This window comes from Hyla sarda (genome assembly GCF_029499605.1).
Source record: "Hyla sarda isolate aHylSar1 chromosome 1 unlocalized genomic scaffold, aHylSar1.hap1 SUPER_1_unloc_4, whole genome shotgun sequence".
Lineage (NCBI taxonomy): Eukaryota > Metazoa > Chordata > Amphibia > Anura > Hylidae > Hyla > Hyla sarda.
In genome coordinates this window covers 67,588-83,062 of record NW_026607590.1, presented here as the reverse complement: position 1 = coordinate 83,062, position 15,475 = coordinate 67,588, and positions in this window count along the sequence as shown.

The window sequence follows — 15,475 nt, the reverse complement described above, 5'->3', positions numbered from 1 at the left end:
TGCTACTGGTATTCACCAGAGCCCGCCGCAAAGCGGGATGGTCTTGCAGCGGCGGTAGCAACCAGGTCGTATCCACCGGCAACGGCTCAGCCTCTCTAACTGCTGAGATAGGCGTGGTACAAGGGATAAGGCAAGAGCAAGGTCGGACGTTGCAGAAGGTCAGGGCAGGCAGCAAGGATCGTAGTCAGGGGCAACGGCAAGAGGTCTGGAACACTGGCTTGGGACATACAAGGAACGCTTTCACTGGCACAATGGCAACAAGATCCGGCAAGGAAGGGAAGGGGAAGTGAGGTTATATAGGGAAGTGCACAGGTGAACACACTAATTAGAACCAGGCGCCAATCAGTGGCGCACCGGCCCTTTAAATCGCAGAGAGGCGGCGCGCGCGCCGGGACAGAACAGACGGGGAACGAGTCTGGTAAGCGGGCCGGGATGCGAATCTCGAGCGGGCGCATCCCGGATCGCATCCCGGCTGGGGACATTATCACAGCGCTCCCGGTCAGCGGTGACCGGGGCGCTGCGAACAGGAAAACGTTGCGAGCGCTCCGGGGAGGAGCGGGGACCCCGAGCGCTCGGCGTAACAATGCTCTTGGAGATCAGACTGTCAATGCCCTTACATGGTCTTTGAACTGTTGCTGTTAAATAGCCAGGACTCAGCAGGGAAGGGGCTGACTGATTGAACAGTAGCCAGGGAAATAAGTAGCTGCTCATTAACATCAGCTAAGGTTTTGTTGTCTGAGAAACCAGCAGTGGAGCAAAGGAAAGACAAGAGCCCTAACAGTACCCACCTCCAGGGATGTGGAAATCCTATAGCCCGACGCCCGGGACAAGTAGTTTTGGGTGCCGGGCAGGTGAATTGTTTATAGATTTAGCCCTGTATCGGGCAGGGACAGACAGACTTCCCCCTTATTTTTCTTTAATGTCGGTGTGAGGTGCAGGAGCGGATGGAAGTCTCCACCTCACACCGGCACTCAGAGTGTATGGAGGGGGCGGCGGCCTCCAGCTGACTGCAGAGACCCCCCTTATCTCCCCTCCAGGAGGATGGACGGAGCTCAGAAGACACAGCAGGGTGAGAGAGAGGATGTTGACAGCTCCGTGCACAGCTCCATCCCCCGCACTCAGCTCTACCCCTCCCCCTGCTCTGTCTTCACAGGACCTAATCCACCACGGGGAGGTTGCTTGTTTGCACAGGGAAAACACAGAGCAGGCGGGAGGGGGAGGACGGAAATCTCACCTCACACCGGCCGGGACTACAGCTCTGATGTCCACTCATGGCGGCTCAGGTGAGGAGACCGAGAATACAGGCGACAGGAAGGGAGGTTGTATATGAATGGTGTGAGTGTATGTGTGATGTGTATATGTAATGTATGATGGGGGGGCAGCGGCAGGTGTATGTATGATGTGTGCATATGTATGGTGTATATCAGTGTTTCCCAACCAGGGTGCCTCCAGCTGTTGCAAAACTACAACTCCCAGCATGCCCTGGGCATGCTGGGAGTTGTAGTTTTGCAACAGCTGGAGGCACCCTGGTTGGGAAACACTGGTGGATATGTATGGTTTGAGTGTATGTGTGATGTGTATGTAATGTATGATGTGTGTATGATGTCTATGTGTGATGTGTATGTAATGTATGATGTGTGTATGATGTCTATGTGTGATGTGTATGTAATGTATGATGTGTGTATGATGTCTATGTGTGATGTGTATGTAAAGTATGATGTGTGTATGATGTCTATGTGTGATGTGTATGTAATGTATGATGTGTGTATGATGTCTATGTGTGATGTGTATGTAAAGTATGATGTGTGTATGATGTCTATGTGTGATGTGTATGTAATGTATGATGTGTGTATGATGTCTATGTGTGATGTGTATGTAATGTGTGATGTGTGTATAATGTCTGTGTGATGTGTATGTATGTAATGTATGATGTGGGGGGGGGCAGTGGCGGGGGTGTGTGTATGTATATGGGGGCAGTGGCTGGTGCATGTATGATGTGTATGTATGTAATGTATGATGTGGGGGGGGGGCAGTGGCGGGGGTGTGTGTATGTATATGGGGGCAGTGGCTGGTGCATGTATGATATATGTATGACATGTATGTTTTGTATAGGAGCGGACTGTCACGTCGGTCATTAGGGCAGTTGTACCATCTAATTTTATTTATTTTTAGTGGCCCCCGCACTAAATTGCACCCCCAGAATCCCACCCCCTTCATACCCACCCGCCAACCAAGAGCCCCACGGATGCAGACAAACACGCCCGAACCAAAACTACAACTCCCAGCATGTTGGACCATAACCTAAACTGTAGAACTATAAAGTGTAACATGCTGGGAGTTGTAGTTTTGGTTCGGGTCAGCTGCAGAGCCATAGGCTGCATCAGGGCATGCTGGGAGTTGTAGTTACTAACTGTAATTCCCAGTATTCCTTGACACAGTCTATGGCTCTGCAGCTGACACGAACCAAAACTACAACTCCCAGCATGTTACACAAGAACCTTAACTGTACTATACAGTGCAACATGCTGCAACACCCACAGAACCATAGGCTGTATCAGGGCATGCTGGGAGTTGTAGTTATCTAGTAACTAAATGCAACTTCCAGCATTTTCTGACACAAAATGCAGCATATAAACTGGAGAAGCAGAACCCCCCCCCAGTAACACATAAGTCCCTATTGAGACGGAAAAATAGTGATTTAAATATTTTAATAAGTGCGTATATATGTGAATAAGCCCCTTTCCTAATAAAAGTTTCCAATTTTCTTTCAATAAAAATAATGTACAAAAATAAACATAAGTGGTATCGCTACATGTGGAAATGTCCAGACTATTAAAATATGATGTTAATTAAACCGAACGGTGAACGGTGTAAATGTAAATAATAGTCCAGAATTGTTCATTTTTGGTCACTTCATATGAGAAATTTTTTATGGTGATCAAAAAGTTACATGTAGACTTTTCTGGGCTTGTCTCGGGTATAAAAGGATCTACAGCTCTCCCACCGCTAATAGTCTGGCATGCTGCGATCGCCTATTAACCATTAGATCACCGCTGTCAGCGGTGTCTAAAGGATCTTATATCCATCCCTGGTGGTCTAGTGGGGGGGATCAGACTATTTTGGTGGAAATTATTTTATCTACCAGGACAAGTGGATTTTCTTGAGGGACAAGTAGATTGTGTTCCGCTTTAGTCCCTTGGACAAGTAGTTTTTTTTTTAATTTCCACACCCCTGAAAGAACCTTCTTTCAGCTGATTTATATAGACCCAGTAACATAAGTCCCTATTGAGACTGAAAAATAGTGATTAAAATATTTTAAAAAGTTTGTATACATGTGAATAAGCCCCTTTCCTAATAAAAGTTTCCAATTTTCTTTAACCCCTTAAGGACCGAGCCCTTTTTCACCTTAAGGACTGGAGCGTTTTTTGCAATTCTGACCACTGTCACTTTAAACATTAATAACTCTGATGCTTTTAGTTATCATTCTGATTCCGAGATAGTTTTTTTCGTGACATATTCTTCTTTAACTTAGTGGTAAAATTTTATGGTAACTTGCATCCTTTCTTGGTGAAAAATCACCAAATTTGATGAAAAAAATGAAAATTTTGCATTTTTCTAACTTTGAAGCTCTCTGCTTGTAAGGAAAATGGATATTCAAAATATATTTTTTTTGGGTTCACATATACAATATGTCTACTTTATGTTCGCATCATAAAATTTATGAGTTTTTACTTTTGGAAGACACCAGAGGGCTTCAAAGTTCAGCAGCAATTTTGACATTTTTCACAAAATTTTCAAACTCGCTATTTTTCATGGACCAGTTCACGTTTGAAGTGGATTTGAAGGGTCTTCATATTAGAAATGCCCCATAAAAGACCCCATTATAAAAACTACACCCCCCAAAGTATTCAAAATGACATTCAGTAAGTGTATTAACCCTTTAGGTGTTTCACAGGAATAGCAGCAAAGTGAAGGAGAAAATTCAAAATCTTCATTTTTTACACTCGCATTTTCTTGTAGACCCAATTTTTGAATTTTTGAAAGGGGTAAAAAGGAGAAAATTTTTACTTGTATTTGAAACCCAATTTCTTTCGAGTAAGCACATACCTCATATGTCTATGTTAATTGTTCAGCGGGCGCAGTAGAGGGCTCAGAAGGGAAGGAGCGTCAAATGGTTTTTGGGGGGCATGTCACCTTTAGGAAGCCCCTATGGTGCCAGAACAGCAAAAAAAAACCACATGGCATACCATTTTGGAAACTAGACTCCTCAGGGAACGTAACAAGGGGTAAAGTGAACCTTAATACCCCACAGGTGTTTCACGACTTTAGCATATGTAAAAAAAATTATATTTTTTTTACCTAAAATGCTTGGTTTCCCAAAAATTTTACATTTTTAAAAAGTGTAATAGCAGAAAATACCCCCCAAAATTTGAAACCCAATTTCTCCCGATTCAAAAAACACCCCATATGGGGGTGAAAATTGCTCTGCTGGTGCACTACAGGTCTCAGAAGAGAAGGAGTCACATTGGGCTTTTTGAAAGCAAATTTTGCTCTGGGGGCATGTCGCATTTAGGAAGCCCCTATGGTGCCAGAACAGCAAAAAAAAAAACACATGGCATACCATTTTGGAAACTAGACCCCTCGGGGAACGTAACAAGGGGTAATGTGAACCTTAATACCCTACAGGTGTTTCACGACTTTTGCATATGTAAAAAAATTTTTTAATTTTTTACCTAATATGCTTGGTTTCCCAAAATGTTAACATTTTTAAAAAGGGTAATAGCAGGAAATACCCCCCCAAAATTTGAAGCCCAATTTCTCCCGATTCAGAAAACACCCCATATGGGGGTGAAAAGTGCTCTGTTGGCGCACTACAGGTCTCAGAAGAGAAGGAGTCACATTTGGCTTTTTGAAAGCAAATTTTGCTCTGGGGGCATGCCGCATTTGGGAATCCCCTATGGTGCCAGAACAGCAAAAAAAAAAAACACATGGCATACCATTTTGGAAACTAGACCCCTCGGGGAACGTAACAAGGGGTAATGTGAACCTTAATACCCTACAGGTGTTTCACGACTTTTGCATATGTGAACATTTTTTATTTTTTTTTACCTAAAATGCTTGGTTTCCCAAAATTTTTACATTTTTAAAAAGGGTAATAGCAGAAAACACCCCCCAAAATTTGAAGCCCAATTTCTCCCGATTCAGAAAACACCCCATATGGGGGTGAAAAGTGCTCTGCTGGCGCACTACAGGTCTCAGAAGAGAAGGAGTCACGTTTGGCTTTTTGAAAGCAAATTTTGCTCTGGGGGCATGCCGCATTTAGGAAGCCCCTATGGTGCCAGGACAGCAAAAAAAAAAAAACACATGGCATACCATTTTGGAAACTAGACCCCTCGGGGAACGTAACAAGGGGTTAAGTGAACCTTTATACCCCACAGGTGTTTTATGACTTTTGTATATGTAAAAAAAAAAAACATTTTTTTTACCTAAAATGTTTTCCCCAAAATTTTACATTTTTAAAAAGGGTAATAGCAAAAAATACCCCACAAAATTTGAAGCCCAATTTCTCCCGAGTACGGCGATACCCCATATGTGGCCCTAAACTGTTGCCTTGAAATACGACAGGGCTCCAAAGTGAGAGTGCCATGCGCATTTGAGGCCTAAATTAGGGATTGCATAGGGGTGGACATAGGGGTATTCTACGCCAGTGATTCCCAAACAGGGGGCCTCCAGCTGTTGTAAAACTCCCAGCATGCCTGGACAGTCAGTGGCTATCTGGCAATACTGGGAGTAGTTGTTTTGCAACAGCTGGAGGCTCCGTTCTGGAAACAGTGGTGTACCAGACGTTTTTTATTGGGGAGGGGAGGGGGGCTGTGTAGGGGTATGTGTATATGTAGTGTTTTTTACTTTTTATTTTATTTTGTGGTAGTGTAGTGTTTTTAGGGTACAGTCACACGGGCGGGGGGTTCACAGTAGTTTCTCGCTGGCAGTTTGAGCTGCGGCAGAAAATTTGACGCAGCTCAAACTTGCAGCCGGATGCTTACTGTAATCCTCCGCCCATGTGAGTGTACCCTGTACTTTCACATTGGGGGGGGGGGAACATCCAGCTGTTGCAAAACTACAACTCCCAGCATGGACGGTCTATCAGTGCATGCTGGGAGTTGTAGTTTTGCAACCGCTGGAGGCTCCGTTTTGGAAACAGTGACGTACCAGACGTTTTTCATTTTTATTGGGGAGGGGGGTTGTATAGGGGTATGTGTATATGTAGTGTTTTTTACTTTTTATTTTATTTTGTGTTAGTGTAGTGTAGTGTTTTTAGGGTACAGTCGCATGGGCGGGGGGTTCACAGTAGTTTCTCGCTGGCAGTTTGAGCTGCGACAGAAAATTTGCCGCAGCTCAAACTTGCAGCCGGATACTTACTGTAATCCTCCGCCCATGTGAGTGTACCCTGTACATTCACATTGGGGGGGGAAACATCCAGCTGTTGCAAAACTACAACTCCCAGCATGTACGGTCTATCAGTGCATGCTGGGAGTTGTAGTTTTGCAACAGCTGGAGACACACAGGTTGTGAAACACCGAGTTTGGTAACAAACTCAGTGTTTTGCAACCAGTGTGCCTTCAGCTGTTGCAAAAGCTACAACCCCCAGCATGTACGGACAGCGGAAGGGCATGCTGGGTCTTGTAGTTATGCAACAGCCGGAGGCATACTACATTGGCTGGGGATGCTGGGGATTGTAGTTATGCAACAGCTGGAGACACACTGGTTTACTACTTAACTCAGTGTGCCTTCAGCTGTTGCAAAACTACAACTCTAAGCAGTCACCGACAGCCAACGGGCATGCTGGGAGTTGTAGTTATGCAACCACCAGATGCACCACTACAACTCCCAGCATGCACTTTAGCTGATTGTGCAAGCTGGAAGTTGTAGTTACACAACAGCTGAAGGTACACTTTTCCATAGAAAGAATGTGCCTTCAGCTGTTGCAAAACTACAAGTCCCAGCATGCCCATAAGGGCATGCTGGGAGTTGTGGTGGTCTGCCTCCTGCTGTTGCATAACTACAGCTCCCAGCATGCCCTTGTTGCATGCTGGGAGCTGTTGCTAAGCAACAGAAGGAGGCTGTCACTCACCTCCAACGATCCAGCAGCACAGGTCAGTCCCTCGTCGTCTCCGCTGCGGCCGTCGCTCCTGGGGCCCCGATCCCAACAGGGACGCCGGGGATCGGGGTCCCCAGCACCGGGGGTCGTCTTCCCGCACCCGCTCACGTCCTCCGGAAGAGGGGCGGAGCGGGTTGCGGGAGTGACACCCGCAGCAGGCGCCCTGATTGGTCGGCCGGGAATCCGGCCGACGAATCAGGGCGATCGTGAGGTGGCACCAGTGCCACCTCACCCCTGCTGGCAATGGCTGTTCGGGGCCGTCTCTGACGGCCCCGATCAGCCAGTAATTCCGGGTCATCGGGTCACTGGAGACCCGATTGACCCGGAATCTGCCGCAGATCGCTGGACTGAATTGTCCAGCGATCTGCGGCAATCGCCGACATGGGGGGACATAATGACCCCCCTGGGCGATATGCCGGGATGCCTGCTGAACGATTTCAGCAGGCATCCGGCTCCGGCTCCCCTCCGGCTAGCGGTGGGGGCCGGAAATGCTCAGGGCGTATCCATACGCCCTCGATCCTTAAGGACTTGGAAACGGGGGCGTATGGATACGCCCTATGTCCTTAAGGGGTTAAGTAAAAATAATGTACAAAAATAAACATAAGTGATATCTCTGCATGTGGAAATGTCCAGACTATTAAAATATGATGTTAATTAAACCGTACGGTGAACGGTGTAAATGTAAAGAATTGTCCAGAATTGTTCATTTTTGGTCACTTCATATTAGAAATTTTTTATAAGGTGATCAAAAAGTTACATCTAGACTTTTCTGGGCTTGTCTGGGGTGTAAGAGGATCTACAGCTCTCCCTCCTCTAATATCCCGGCATGCTGCGATCACCTATTAACCCATTAGATCACCGCTGTCGGCAGGGTCTAAAGGAATCTTATATCCATCCCTGGTGGTCTAGTGGGGGGGGGGGAATCAGACTATTTTGGTTGAAATTATTTTATCTGCCAGGACAAGTGGATTTTCTTGAGGGACAAGTAGATTGTGTTCCGCTTTAGTCCCTTGGACAAGTAGTTTTTTTTTTAATTTCCACACCCCTGCACCTCTTAATGAACCCTCCACATAGGGGAGCAACAGATTTGTGAAGGAATGTAGCATGAAAGGTACGGAGAAGGGAAGAAGCGCGAACATCTGTAGCTGGAACCCAGGACCGTTCCTCTGGTCCATAGCCTTTCCAGAGGATTAGATACTGGAGGCCGCCCCTGGACATATGGGAGTCAATCATACTGCAGACCTCATAATCCGACCTCGTCAAGGAGGTAGTGAGGTGTAGTGATTGCATAACAACAACTTTAAGAATGAAATGTGGAAGATCTCGGAAGTCCGCATGGAGGGCGCGAGGTTAAGTTCATAGGCAACTGGGTTAACTTGTCAAAGTACGCAGTAGGTCCCAATATACAGGGGAGTCATGGTTTTGGTAGAAGTGCGGGGAATCACGTTTCCGGTAGACATCCATACCCTCTCTTGGGCTTCAAGGAGGGTGTCACTAATTGCCTTACAGTCAGTTTTGAGCTTCTGCTACATGGACCTCTAGAGCGATACTTGGATTTTAGTATATGCAACTTCAATAAGATTCTGCTGCACTGTGCACACAACGGAATTTTCAGATCAGACTTGTCCAGAAAGACTTGTGTAAGACTTGTATAATCTGCATTGTGATTGAGGCCCCTGCGATTGATACAGGGCCTCAACTCACCAATCCCAGGGGCCTCAACTCACCAATCCCAGGGGCCTCAACTCACCAATCCCAGGGGCCTCAACTCACCAATCCCAGGGGCCTCAACTAGATTTTTGGATGAACCCCTGGGACAGTCCATCTGTAACATACCCCTCTATGGCTTGGTTCTCTGCCACAAACAGAGGGTAGACTCGGCCCTTTGGGGGTATAGCACCTGGTTGAAGCTCAATGGTACAATCATGGGGTCTGTGGGGAGGTAGTGCCCCCCGCCTACATCTTATCAAACACATTGCTGTACTCCTGGTATACTTTAGGAAGAGAAGATCTTTGTCCTGTACAATTATACGACAGACCGAGGAGATACAAACCAAACAAACCGATCTATATATACAGGTAGAAGCAAACTAATCACCTGATACCCAGAGTTCCTGAGGCACAGGTAACCACAGGCAACCAGCTACCAATGGGCTTTAGTCCAGCCCCTGATATATAAAGGGCTGTAGTCTCCACACTTAGGGGGAGATTTATCAAAACCTGTGCACAGGAAGAGTGGGGCAGTTGCCCATAGGCCTGTGAAAAATGAAAGAGGCGATCTGATTGGTTGCTATGGGCAACTGGAGAAGTTTTCCTCTGGTTCTGATAAATCTTCCCCTTAGTCTCTTGGTTCCTGCTCTTAGTTCCTGGACAGTAAAGCACCAGTCCTGTACAAGTTCAGTCCAGTCCAGCTAGGCCAAAGCCTACAAGTCTGCAGCCACATCTAATCTGTAAGTCTTCTATGTCTACAAGTCTCTACTGTCCCTACCAAAGTCCTAACAGTAGTACAGTGACCTCCATCATCATTATTACCACTACAAGTCCAAGCCTGAGAAGTTCTCTGTGTCCCGGTCACCTCTGTAGGAATCTGAATGTATGTACAAATCAAGCCTGTATGTTTGGTGTGCCAGAGATCAATGCTGGGACTTGTAGTGTTACCCTGATGGTGGTGGGATGTCACATTTATGTCCATGGTGGTTTGGAGTCGCAAACAGTAGTCCCTTGTAACTTCCAAAGGCCCCTACACCATCTTGGTAATGGAGGGCCTGGACTTGATAGTGGTGTAGCAGGATCCTCGGCGTGCACCCAAGTTTACTGTGTGCTGCAGATGGAAGTTGGGGCCCTTGGTGTTTTGGGTTAAAGAAGAAGTTTTTTTAAGTTTTAGACAGCAGGGGGGGCCGAGCGCTGTGCCCCCCCCCCGCGATCTCCTGCTTAGAGCCCCAACATTCCTTCATAGCGGCATGTCACAACCTCCGCCCCAAGCAAGGGCCGCCACGCCCCCTCCATATATCTCTGTGGGAGAGCCAAGGATAGCCAAACAGCTCTACCATGGAGATAAATGGAGGGGGCGTTGTGGCCCCCTCTTTGCGCGAGGGGGATGTGGCCGAGGCTCCGTACAGATGATCGCGGGGGGGCCACAGCGCTCGGACTCCCATGATCTAAAACTGCAATTCCTTAGTGTGCAGCGGAATCTTAGGGTCTATTCACACGGCAAAATTTCCGCTTGCGGAAATTCAGAAGTTAGATGAATGGGAGTACGGAATCCCATAAATTCTTATAGGTTTTTATTTTTATTTTTTTTATATTCTGTTTGAGGTAGCGAGATTGTTCTCCCACCTATTATTACAGACTCCTGACTCCAGATATACAAAAACGATGGAAGACGGCGCTCCAAATGGTGTCCAAATAATGTGAGGTTTATTGGTCCATACACATACAGGGGATGCAACGTTTCCACCTGACCATCAGGTCTTTCTCAAGAATAGTGAATACAAGATTTATCAGGTGTTATATAGGATGACAAATTAGTGACATCATAAGGAGGTGTTACCCTCATACATATCAGTGGGAGGGACCAACAGTGACATCATAAGGAGGTGTTACCCTCATACATATTAGTGGGAGGGACCAACAATGACATCATATAATACAATGCATGGACTTAGAAGAAGGATCGCACTCACCAGGAATTCAACTCTTTAATCTGTAACCAGTACACCAGGCGAAAACATAAGTGGAGGCGGGGGGGACAGGAGCTCCGGAATAAGTTGTTTCACGCCTGTTTGGCGCTTCCTCAAGCCGTTGAATGACTTCCGTCTCTGGGCGACACCTAAAATAGGCGTCACATCCGGAGACGTCACTCATCACGTGATACATGTAAACAGAGGATATCATGTGACTCCCAAAAGTAAGTCCTGGCTCCGCTCGTACAACAAGCTAAAATACACATTAAATATAAATATGTAGACCAAAACAGAATCATGTAAAAACATAAATGATCTATACTAGCATTGAATAATGGCAAAATGTTCCCAATGATGATATATTATAACAAAGGTGCTAGTTCTACCCGGTCATTAAAGCCCAAACTACCAGTAGCTTCCAATTTAAGGATCCAGTGAGCTTCACGACGTAAAAGGTAAGTCTGACGATCGCCACCTCCTGGGAAATCTCTCACCCTTTCTATACCCGCAAACTTAAGGACACTTGGATCCTTTTGGTGGGTTTCTTCCATGTGGGCAACTAACCTAGGGACACCAACTCCAGTCCGAATTGAACGTAAATGTTCACGGAATCTCACATGGAGGGGTCGAATGGTTTTGCCCACATAGAAGAAGCCGCAGGGACAAAAAATGCTGTAGACCACGAAAGAGGTACGACATGTGATTAAATCAGTTATTTCATGCAAAAAAAAAACCAACCGTAGATTTTTAGTACACAAGAATTGGGAACAAAATGAGCAATTGCCACATCGGAAATTGCCCTTAGGCATAGAACCAGAAAGCCATTCACAACCCTTTCGGGCTGGTTTTTGTCCAACAGATTGGACGTGCTTCAATTTATCGCCTAGTGTTCGATTTTTCCTATAAGTGATGAGAGGACAGTTTTTGGTAACATCCTTGAGATCAGTATCTGACTCAATAATGTACCAATTATTTCTAATGGCATTAGCGACAGTGCGATTCATCTGGGAGTTAGCCAATGAAAATATAAACCTCTTTGGTTTCAGGTCTACTCTACCCTTAGGTCTAAGTAGATCCGTCCGTCTAACTATCATAGCTCTGTCAAAACCGTCTTCAATTACACTTTCAGGATAGTGTCGTTCAGTAAGTCTTTTCTTTAAGTCAGTAGCCTGAGTCAAAAAAGTCGTGCCGTCACTATTTACTTTACGCAAACGGAGAAATTGGGAGTAAGGAATGCCGCGCTTAACATGTAAGGGGTGGGAACTATCAAAATGGAGCAAGGAATTGCGAGCAATCTCCTTGCGGTAGCCCTCAGTGGTAAGCGCGCCATTCCTCACGACCAATTTTACATCCAAGGAACTCAGGTCAAAACCCCCAAAAACAGATGTAAACAACATATTTTCCTCGTTGGTTATGTTCAGAAAATCAACAAAAGAAGCAAAACGCTCTTCGGATCCCTCCCAAACTACCAGAATATCATCCACATATCTTAAATAAAGTTTGATATTCTGAACATAAGGGTTAACTGAGGAAAATATGTAACGTCGCTCAAAAACCGTCAAAAAAAGATTGGCATATGTACAGGAGACCGGGCTGCCCATAGCAGTCCCGGTCTCCTGCCTATACCAAGTGTTTCCATCAATGAATTCATTATGCATCAAAATAAACATTAAGGAATCAGTTACAAAAGTGATAAAGTCTTCAGTCTTGTCCGTCTCTGTCAAAACCTCACGGATTGCCTGTACACCCGCACCATGCGGGATGCGGGTGTACAGGCTCTCGACGTCAATGGAAGTGAGTCTGTAAGTCTCTTGCCATGAAAAATCGTGCAAGTGTGTTAGGAGGTCCCCTGTGTCTTTAACATAAGATGCTGTAGAAGGTAAAAGGGGTTTCAAAAGCCACTCTATATACTGAGAAAGGTATTCAGTCGCCGAGCCGATCCCCGCCACAATAGGGCGACCAGGGGGTCGGCTCAGCGACTTGTGAACCTTTGGCAAATAATACCATTTGGCAAACTGAGGATGTTTGGGTATAAATTTTTCTGCAGTTTTGACATTGATCTGTCCTGTTTCTACTTTAGTTCTCAAAAAAGTACGTAGTTGGATGAGGGTTTTATTAGTAGGGTTATTATCTAGGCGTTTATAGGTTATTGTATCTCGCAGGAGGCGAGCTTTCTCAGCTTCATACATTGCAAGTGGCATTGCCACTGTACTTCCCCCTTTATCCGCCTTTGTAATCTTCAAGTCAGACCGAGACCTTAACCAACTGAGCGCCCTTCTCTCCTTTAGTGACAGGTTTTGCTCCATACGGGGGTAAACCAAAGCCTTCATGTCGCGTTCAACCGCCCGAATGAACAGATCAATAGAGCTGCCCATAGGGATGGGAGGCGAATACGTGGAAGGGTTACCACCCCTAAATGCCAATATCTCTCTCTGTCAGTTAGGAGGGAAGGAGGCTCAGTGGTATCTTCAGATAGGTGACATAGCAGATCGAGCATTTCAAGGTCACCCGGGGATGCCCCCAAAATCGCGGAGAAACCCAGGGGACCAACAATAGCTGGAATTTCGCCCTCTCTAGGTACCTGTTCATTAGAAAATTTACTCTTGTGGAAAATTTTGTGCAAATTAATTTTGCGTGTGGCTTTTAACAGATCAATTTTAAACTGGACTAAATCAAAAGGTTCCTGCAAACCAAAATTTAACCCCTTGGACAATAGTGAACAACAATCCTTAGGTAATGGAATGTCCAAAAGGTTGACAACTAAATCATTGTCAATAGTCACTGGTCCTTCCTCCATGACACCTCCTTCCTCTTCACTTGGGCACCTCCTTCTCTTGCGGCCGCTACCCCTTCTGGTTCTTTTCCTAAAGGGCCAGAACCAGAGGGGACATTGGTGACATCACATTTGGGGCTTGGATTTTTGTCCATCTTTACAGGTCGTCTCCTATCCTCCATTCTTTGTGGACGGGACATATCGTCCGACTGACTAGCGTCAGAATCTGAAGTCCAAAAATCTGACGGTTGACGGCGTTGATTGCCTCTTCTGCGATTGAAAGGAGCCCTTCTACGTTTCTGGTTCTTCTTATTCCATTCAAAAATTTCGGCCGAATCATAGTCGGCCTTGTCTCTAACAAATTTCTCCCTTTTACGTTCCATTATTTCAGACTGAGCAACGGCTATTTTTCTCTCCAACTTCTTAAGGAAAGCATAGTAAATAGAATCACTCACTCTAGTATGATATTCTTTCTTGGTTTTACACAAATTGATGGTAATCATTTCATATTCCAATTTATTCTTGTTTAAAACCAATTTGGTCAGATTGGTAGCATGCTCACAATGCGCCTCATCCCATTCGGCCATAAACACTGGATTGTCTGTAAACTATAATATTACAATACTATATAATACAATAAAGTGTTTCATAACAAATAAATATTATTTTCATCACATATAACCTCCCGCCCCTATCAGTTTTTCCCATTTTACCCTAAAAAAGCATAAAAAAAATGAATACACATATTTGGTATCGCTGCGTACGTAAACATAAAAAAATTCCAAAATTGCTGCTTTTTTGTCATTTTATTCCCTCAAAAATTTATAAAAAATTAATAAGTAAAACCTAAGCAAAAGTGGTACCAATAAAAACTACAAAGCTACACATCACTGTGCTAAAAATGAGCCCTCATACTGCCCCGTATATGGAAAAATTAGAAAGTTATAGGTGGTCAGAATAGGGCAATTTCAAACATACTAATTTCGTTAAAATAGTTTGAGATTTTTATAAAGCGGTACAATTATAGAAAAGCATATAACATGGGGATCATTTTAATCGTATTGACCCACAGAATAAAGAAAACATCATTTTTACCGTAAAGTGTACAGCGTGAAAACAAAACCTTCCAAAATTTGCTAAATTGCGTTTTTCTTTTCAATTTTCCCACATAAATAATATTTTTTGGGTTGCGCCGTACATTTTATGGTAAAATAAGTGATGTCAATACAAAGTAAAATTGGTGATGCAAAAAACAAGTCCTCATATGGGTCTGTGGATGGAAATATAAAAGAGTTATAATTATTAGAAGGCGAGGAGGAAAAAACGAAAATGCTAAAATAAATTGGCCTGGTCCTTAAGGCCAAAATGGGCCTGACCCTTAAGGGGTTAAGGTAGTGCTGGGCGGTATGACCATAAATGCATATCACAGTATTTTTGCAAGTTACGGCGCTTTAAAATGAATGAAATGCGGGCCGCCGGCACTTAAAATTTATGACTTGCGGGCCGCGGCGCCTTAAATGAATGACTTGCGGGCCGCACTTTAAATGAATGACTTGCGGGCCTCTGGTGCTTTAAATGAATGACTTGCGGGCCTCTGGTGCTTTAAATGAATGACTTGCGGGCCTCTGGTGCTTTAAATGAATGACTTGCGGGCCTCTGGTGCTTTAAATGAATGACTTGCGGGCCTCTGGTGCTTTAAATGAATGACTTGCGGGCCTCTGGTGCTTTAAATGAATGACTTGCGGACCGCACTTTAAATGAATTACTTGCGGGCCGTGCTTTAAATGAATGAGATGTGAGCCACGGCAAGCTTTCACCTCACTTTAAACCGCGGCCCGCAAGTCATTCATTTAAAGCGTT